This window comes from Pyxicephalus adspersus, chromosome 7 (genome assembly GCF_032062135.1).
Source record: "Pyxicephalus adspersus chromosome 7, UCB_Pads_2.0, whole genome shotgun sequence".
Lineage (NCBI taxonomy): Eukaryota > Metazoa > Chordata > Amphibia > Anura > Pyxicephalidae > Pyxicephalus > Pyxicephalus adspersus.
The window spans coordinates 2,894,112-2,903,010 of NC_092864.1; positions in this window are offsets into that span (position 1 = coordinate 2,894,112).

The window sequence follows — 8,899 nt, forward strand, 5'->3', positions numbered from 1 at the left end:
TGGAGGATCCCCAAGGATCATTGGGGATGGGAGGAGGCAGAATCAATGGGAAAGGTGAAAACACCAAATTTTACCCATTGCTACTTATGAGAGGAATTCATTTAGCCTTAATAAAATGTGAAATAGCCCCACTGTAACATCAAAAGAGACATTCATCAGCAGCAATACATGCAGTACCAAAATTCCAGCAAAAGCAAGTCCAGAATTTAGATCCGGAGGTCATACACAGGTCATTTTTACTATACAACAACAATTACAAAAACAAAAACGTCAGAAATGAAACAAAAGTTCATTCAGCTCTTTCAAAGCTGGAGGTTGCTTAATAGCGAAAATCACAGACACAGAATAGCTTTTGACCTCATACCTGACGCGTTTCGCCCTTTGGGGGCTTCCTCAGGGGATTTTTAGAAATCAAAATGCTACAAAATATTCCATATATAAAAATAAGTATCGTGTGTTGAAAACATGTTCTCAAAACATATACAGAGTGATGATCTCAATATCATAGATTATTTCCAATTAGAGAGGAATAAAATATGGGTAAATAAAAGGCTATAGAAAACTTAGAAACTCACTTCATTATACTGGTAGGTGTACGGTGAAAACTCACTTATGAAGCTGAAAATAGAAAGAAAATTCAGTGACTGAGAGTATGTTGGATTAGTTACTAAACAGAAGTAAGTATTGAATATAAACTAATTAGTATTTGGTGAAAATCTTAATTGGGTAAAAAAAAGTTCATAGAGGTTATAAAATAACTAACATACCTTGGGTAGGGATGAGCGGGCAAAGTTTAAAAATTTGATCTTGCGGCAAATCGGGCCGTTCACGCTTACAAACTTGTACGTGAGAATAGCCTGTGTATATTCGGCCGTCGAGATCCAAATTTTTGCACCTGATTGCTCTTGTAGCCCTATATTATGTGTCCCACGGCTATGCTCATTATGACTAACAGGTAAAGTACAGCTCTGTGTAATATGTTGGCGCTATATAAATCTTGTTAGCCCGCGCCTGGTTCGGGGTAACAAAACTTGCTACTATCTGTTACCCCGAAGCAGGCGCGGGGTAGCTAAAAATATAAACACGCGTTACAGTGCAATCCGATTGTCATACAACATTGTATGACAATCGGATTGCAACTGAAAAAAATGCTTACTTTGTCCCTGCAGCTCTTCTGGAGACGTTTGTCCTCTTCTGTCTTCATCCGGCGTGTGCAGTGACGATCTCCGGGGTTTCCCGGTGACATCGCTGCATGCGTCGGTGCGGACGGGAGGCGGGGCAAGTAAATTCAAATAACTTTGTATTGAACTCAACACAAAAATGCTGTATTGAGCCCAATACAAAGAAATCTTTATACAATATATATATAATTGTATTATATATATATATATTATAAGCTACTGTACAGGTACATTACATTATACACTATTTTTTTTAAAAAAGAGTTTTTTTTATAATGTTTTTAAAAAAAAATTTTTTTAAGTTTATTATTAAATTTAGCCTACAATCTGAAATAAATTTCCAGGCAAATGTTTTTTTTTCTTTTTGCATGGAAGTTTGGAAAGAATTAGAACACCCGGGGTTCGTGTATGCGTCCCTCTGTGATTGCTGATGATGTCAGTGCTTACGTGCATCGACGGGGGTCGTAGCGGGAAATTTAAATATTTTGTATTGGATTCAATACAAAGTCCTGTATCCAATCCAATACAAAATAATAGAAAATATATTTATGTGCTTTTGTCTATAGGTATGTGACGTTGGACTGTTGGACACTAGGGAGGTGTTTTAGAAAAATATGCTACTATACAGTATACCGAATTATTTTCAGTATTTTTAATACAATTATATATATATTATATAAGGATTTCTTTGTATTGGACTCAATACAGCTTTTTTGTATTGAGTTCAATGCAAAGGAACTCAATACAAAATTTTGAATTTCCCGCCCGCACCGACGCATGCAGCGACGTCACTGGGAAACCCCGGACATCGTCACTGCACACGCCGGATGAAGAAAGAAGACAGAAGACTGCGGCTGCGGGGAGAAGGTGAGTATTTTTTTTTGCAATCGACGCTGGATCATCGCAGCGGGGACCAGGTAAGTAAGGGGATTTGGACAGTGAGAAAAGTTCAGGTTTATCGGTTTTTGCAAAATCGATAGACCCGAACCAAGGTCGGGTTTACCAACCTGGTGGTTAAGCTGATTTTTGTGTTTTTTTATTTAATTTTATTAATTATAAGTTAATTTTTTTTTTACATGATTGTGTGTTTCAAACTTTATTATATTCAGTATATCACTAGACCCTTGTTCAGACATATTTCTGTAACTTACAGGTCTACAATTTAAAGATAAAAAATTTCATGAAAAACAGTGTACCGCTTTTGTTACAGAAATCCAGACATCAGTGAAATACCCAGGTGGTTAATATTATTATTATCAATATTATTATTAATAATAATAATAATAATAATAATAATAATGTAGCCGTGAGAATCCTCCTGTGCGATCCCCGGGCACTAGAAGTTAAATGAGGGCTTGCGCACAGAAGGTACTTCTCCTGTAATGATTTCCTTGATCTTCCGATGGGTCCGCGAAGTCAGTAAGAGTAATTCTAACAATTAAAACAAAAAGCTTAATGCTACAAAAGGCACTGGTGCCTGTGAGCAGAGAGGCTATAAAGCCCTATCAGACAATGGCAGTACAGGATTGACCAGGAATTGCTCTGCTCTAAACAGCGGATGCAGAGATATCATTCACGGCTAAAGGGAAACTTGGGATGCTGCAGACTGCAGAGTAGAGGACTGACAGCTCTTTGCTTGATCTATCTTGCTGCTGTAATCAACACCGCTATTGGAGGGAATACACTTTCATCAGTGAAGCTGGGTGAGCCAGCAAACCTGGAATGAATTTCCTAAAAGTCATTTGCTATTTGTTAGCAAATGTTTTCAGTCCTGGACCTGATCCGCCCCAGATTTTCCGGATCACCCAGGTTCACTGATGAAAGTGTATCTTCTCCAGCTTTGGAGAGCTTTAACAAATCAGGGCCATTGCGTCTTTGGGACATGAAGTAAAGGGATATTTTCCTAATAGTACACAATTAGCAAAATTACAAAGATTTTTACTCTTTCCCATTTTATCCAAAATAAATAAATTGTTTTGATTATGCATAAACTTTAAGCAGAGAACAAAGTGAATTGGAGAATTTCACACATATCGATATTCCTAGGTTTGCTGTCCTTATCATAGAATTAGTGTAAATGCTTTGTACATTTCTAGTTGGTATGGTTGGTTCCCGAAATGTGTTGGATGTTATATTTATTCACCTGATAAACTATAAAAGTTTTTTTTATGCTTTCTATATATTTTCTTCCTGGACTTCAAGGTACCCTGATTTCATAAAAACAACCAGCCACAGAAAGGTTATTTAAAAAAATAATAAAGTTTGATATTTAAAGTTACTTTTAATATGTTACTAAGTGAAAGAACGTTTATTGCAGAGTTTACTGATTATTCAGCATTTCTAAAATATAATGAAGGCAATCCACATTCCACCTCATAAAATATTTTTTTCCTGTATTTCCTCCTTAGTTTGTATTTGCATACTTTATATTCAGCTAATGGATACCTATACAAACAATCCTTATATTTTATAGGCCCTCTTCTTACCTTCTGCCTCCTACATTTATCACCACAAGCCTTTGTCAGCCTTCAGTCTCAGCTCCCACCATTATGCCCCTTTTATATTTGTGTTTTACCCCCTCACCATCACACAATGAGATAGAGATTTCTGAAATCTAGGACAATATCATCCCAATAAGTACCTGTATAGAAACGTTCCCAGAGCTGAAGCAGCATTGTATCAATTGACATTAAACAAGAATCTTTGATATAATTTCATAATCACTGGATATCCCTGAAGAATCAATGTCCTGGCCATGAGTGCCCCCCGCATAGCAGAGCGTTAGGGTTACATGGTCCAAGTCTTCTCTCTAATAATACATTTCCTCTTTGAAAATTTCCTTGGAATCACCTTCCACCTTATCAAACATGACTTTTTGTTGTTTGGAGAAAACTGTTGAATGGTGCCCAACGTGGAAACATTGTCACTTCTCCTAAAGACGCCTTAGGCCCCTTTGACGAAGATATCAATTATCAAGCCAAGTAAAGAAAGAGATGATTTTAGCTAGAAATTACAAACCTATTTTTCACAAGAAGTCATAATTCTGGTTTCAGATTGAAAATTCAGGAATGAACCCAAAACACAGAGAGGGAGGCAATTAGCTAGTACTAGGAGATAATTATTTGTCCGGGAAACCTGTGCAGTAAGCCAACACAGGTCAGCGTCCTGTTTATTCACTCTAATGGTTGCTTATATCAGCAGGGGAAATCAGGCAAATAACTGTCAGTCCTCTGCTCTGCAGTCTGCGGCATCCCCGGTTTCCCTTTGAATGAATGGTCTCTTGGCATCCCCCGCCTTGAGACTATGTGCAGCTGAATGTGATTTGGAGTTGTGCTGAGGCTAGTGAGCAGAGTAGTTCCTAATCACATCCCTATGCTGCCATTGGCTGCTGGGGCTTTATAGCCTTGTTGTAGGTTGACTTGCTACTGGTGAGTTTTTTGCTGGATTTGCTGTTGCTGGTTTTGTCTGTTTCGGACCCTGTGATTGCATGATTCCTGAAGAGACCCTTTGCCTTTGACCCTGTCTCTGCTTTTGTCTTCTCCATTGAATAACTTGTGTATGACTTCTGGCTCTGTATTCTGGACCCTCCTTAGCTGGAGACTTTGTACTGCACTATCTGCAAGCTCCTGGTCCTCTGCCAGTCCTTCCCCAGATGCCATACCTTGTGCAAAGAAGACCTGGGGACAACCGTGTGCTGGAATGGTGCTACTAGATTCCCAAGGCTGACTGGGGCTTGCTATAGGAGAAGAGTGTGGCGTTAGATTGAGGGACTCGTGTCTAACGACCCTGGTGCCATACCACTGCAATTTGGTGAATATTTGTATCCTATGTGTTTTTAAGAAAAAAAAATTGGGATTATTTAAAACAAAAACAAACTTCAATAACAAAAAAAAAAAAAAACACAAGATAAACCTATCAGCAGAGATATCTTACTTAAGGAAAAAGTAAATTTATAATCTGAAAGGAGGAGCAGGAGAACTTTGCCCCAGTACACATATTGTAAACATAGTTTAGGAGGATATTAGGTGTATCTTAGAATAGAAGTTTTTTTTTCACTTGCAAGAAGAGCAGTGACATGGCTGCAATGAAAGCTGATCAATGCTAGAGTGCAAGAATCCCCCAGGAAGACCCCACACACATAAATCATCAGGAATCTTCATGTATCTACAAGAAGAACATCTCCTTGGCTTCACCCGATGTCCACTCTACTAGACCAGTAAATGTTCTGTAGGAAATCATATGAAAGGTAAGAAATGTCTTGGTGTAGGCAAGAGGGGAACAAGTTATCACAATTATGGAAGGGGAGCTGTTCCTGTTATTTTTGAAAGTTTTATTTTTATAACTTAACTCACCCAACTTTTACCCATAATTCACTAATTTTGTACAATGGATGTAAACAGAAACTGAAGCTAAAACAGATACATTTTCTTTTTCATTTTTTATTATATTACCATTCAGTAATAGAAATGTTTCATTAAAGAAAATTTTTAGTTTGCAAATATAGAAAAAATTGAATAATCTTTCTTCTTATAATACAGTATAATATAATGCATTCTCACTTACTAGCAGCAGCTACTGTTTTAGTTTTCTGTGAATCTGGACTTATTGGTACAAAGAAATCAAATTTGTAGGTTGATTATTTAAAGCAGAACTTCACTAAAAAAAACCCTCTTACTTCCCAATTCTTCCTTTTTCTGCTTACATCACACGATCTCGCACTGCGCAGGCGTGACATTGTGTGACATTTCCTGAAAATGTAATAAAAAATGGCGAAATTCACTGTACTTTTTACATTCCAAGAAGGCCCTTTCATGCATGCGTGATGAATTGGGCATGTGCAGAAGAAGAAGCCTGAACGTATGTAACCTAGAAGGCTCCGGGTTTCCCATTCAGCCTTTACTGCCACGGCAGTAAAGACAGAAGGGACTTCCCTTTTAGATTAAAAAAAAATAAAGAATTAAAAAAAGATGTTTTATCATTGTGATAAATATCTATTCACCCTTTTATATAATATTCAAAATGTCATAAAAAATTAATTTTCAATCAAAGATGTATTATGAAGTTTAGCGGAATAAAATGCGAGCAACACATTTTTTCATGAACTCATTTTGTATTCCTGTATTGTTCCTAAGAAGTCTATTTATAAAGCAGTGAATTTTACATTCACTGAAACATTTCCTGGCTGAGAATAAGCCACTGCCATTGAAAGACATGAACCTGGAATATTCTTCACCAAGCATTGTTTCAGTGAATGTCAGTTTCACTGCTTTATAAATAAAATCCCTAAGAGTTTTTTTTTCAATTTAATCCTCTATTCAATGTTTCATTTGGCTTTTTAGTGAATGATGGAGAAGAGACACATGGTCGGCGTCTTTTCTAGGTCGGATGAGAAGGATTATATTTGGCTCTTAAAACTTCTCAAATCACCGGAGTGCAGTGATTGGGTTGAGGATGTCAGATGTACCGTCATAACCAATGTAGAAACACAGTTCATATTGAATGTACCTCCGTCCACATTTGGAATCCTCTATCACACCAAGAACAGAGGACGAATCAACATTTGTGATATACCGGGATCCTTGTATGATGAGGAGCTAAAGATTCTGAATACGTTACTTGGTAACATTGGCTTCCATTTCACCTTAGAATCAAATTCATCTCCTGTGCGTTGCCTTCAAATCCCTCCACAGCTCTTGTCCCATCTACATCTCTGACTTGATAGAAAAATACCCCCCTAGCCATTCTCTTCTCTCCTCCAATGACCTCCTAATGGCCAAATGCTTCAACATCATCTACCCATCTTCTTCTGTCTCCTAAACCCGCACTACCACCATTCCATATCCCAAGTAACTTTTTTTTTTGTTTTTAGTACAGTAACCCCATTCTGTGTATCTACAGGGAAGCAAAATGTTATTGTGGTGATTGATGATCTAAGGGACAGCAGTGATGAGGAGAAGAGACGGATATTGAACATTCAGCCCAGCATTGAGAAATTGGCCTGCAATCTTCTTCTCATTTCAAATGCAGAGAAAAAAAATTCACAAACACTTGTCACAAAGCTGAGGAATCCTGCGCCTTTGCACTCTGCTTCAGGTATATACAATTTATTGTCCATTGAAACCAATGTTACTCAACCAGAGTTCTTCCAGAGATTGCTAGGGGTTTGTTGAGCAATGAGCAGTTTGCGCCTGTCCGGTCAGTTTAAGTGACACCAACTTGTGTCCAACTGGCCAGCAATTTAAGAGGAATTCTTCCTACTGACCACCACACCAATGTACTGTGAGCTGTGGATATAATAATCATAGAAAGGGTACCCTGAGGACCTGGAAATTATTTTTGGAAAGTGTAATGTATTCTGGATAAAATCAGCAACTTTCCTCCAATAACCCACATGTTATTTTACATGTAAACAATTAAAATACCCTTTTTTTTAGATAAAGAGTCAGAAGATGCTAAGAGTCACAGTACTTTGTTCTGCGGTAACGCCATAAAGGGTATCAATACCAATAGGACCTCAAATTCAAATCGACAATTGAACGGTTCAGAGACATGGAACACTATCAAAAACACTGAGGCGCCATTCAGATGTTGGAGCTTTGAGACACCACACAGTGCTTCCAACATTTATGAGGCTTCAGTTAGTTCTTCTTGCAAAGATACTTCTGAACACAGTTTTAAGAACAGAAGCAGCACTGAGTGTCCCAAGGTCCCTTACTGCAAGGAGAATCCCAAGAAACAGGACAATACTGGGAGTTTTCAGACCATAAATAAGTATGAGGGTCCTAAGGTATGTACAAGCTTTGAGATTTTGGAAAAACAGAAAACCTCCAATGCCCCCAACATTCCATTCATCTTCAAGCCCAGGACACAGCTCGACAAGGTTGAGCTGACAAAATACAAGCGCAAAGAAAGCTCTGAAACCCTGTCCAGCCGTGATAATAATGAATGGAGCCACCATGGGAATTCAGAAACCGTATGCAATGCTAAGAGTCCTGAGATTTATTCCAACAGTCAGAAACCCCAAAAATGGTTCTATAATGAGAATAATGAAACCTGGTACAAAAATGAAGCTCCTAAAACACCATCCAATGATAATATTCCAGAAACACCGTCTACCGGTACTTGTTCAACATTCAACAAAGGTAACCTCAAACCACAGACAGAGGCATTGGCCAAGAATAAAAACCTTGAGAGACGATCTATCAATAACAAACCTGTGAAATGGTATTTTGATGAAACAAGCAAGACGTGGTACAGAAATTATTAAGTTATTCTAAAAATGATAAATATTCTAAGAGTGATACAATTTTTTTAATAGTATTTCTCAATGCTTTTTTATGTTTTAGATTCTATAAATGTGTTGTATCCTATAAATGTGTTGTATACATGCATTTATATACATTCTTTGAGGAATATCTTGGCTTAGTAATAACTAAAGCATCATTCATGAAAGGTATTTTGAGAACTTTTGTGTCCATGTAACTTTAGAAAGAGATTACTATGAACAAGTTTTACAAAACGACTTCAGTCTACAAACATTCGTGGTCACATAATTGGTAAGCCATTGGGTCTCCTGGATTTTGAGTACAATATCACTTTAAAATAATATTCTTTTTTGTGATATTGGATTCCAGACTTTAAAGATTATTACATTGCCTCACTTCTGGATCAATTAGATCCCCAAGCAGGATAAACACTGGGTCCACCTAGAACATTCT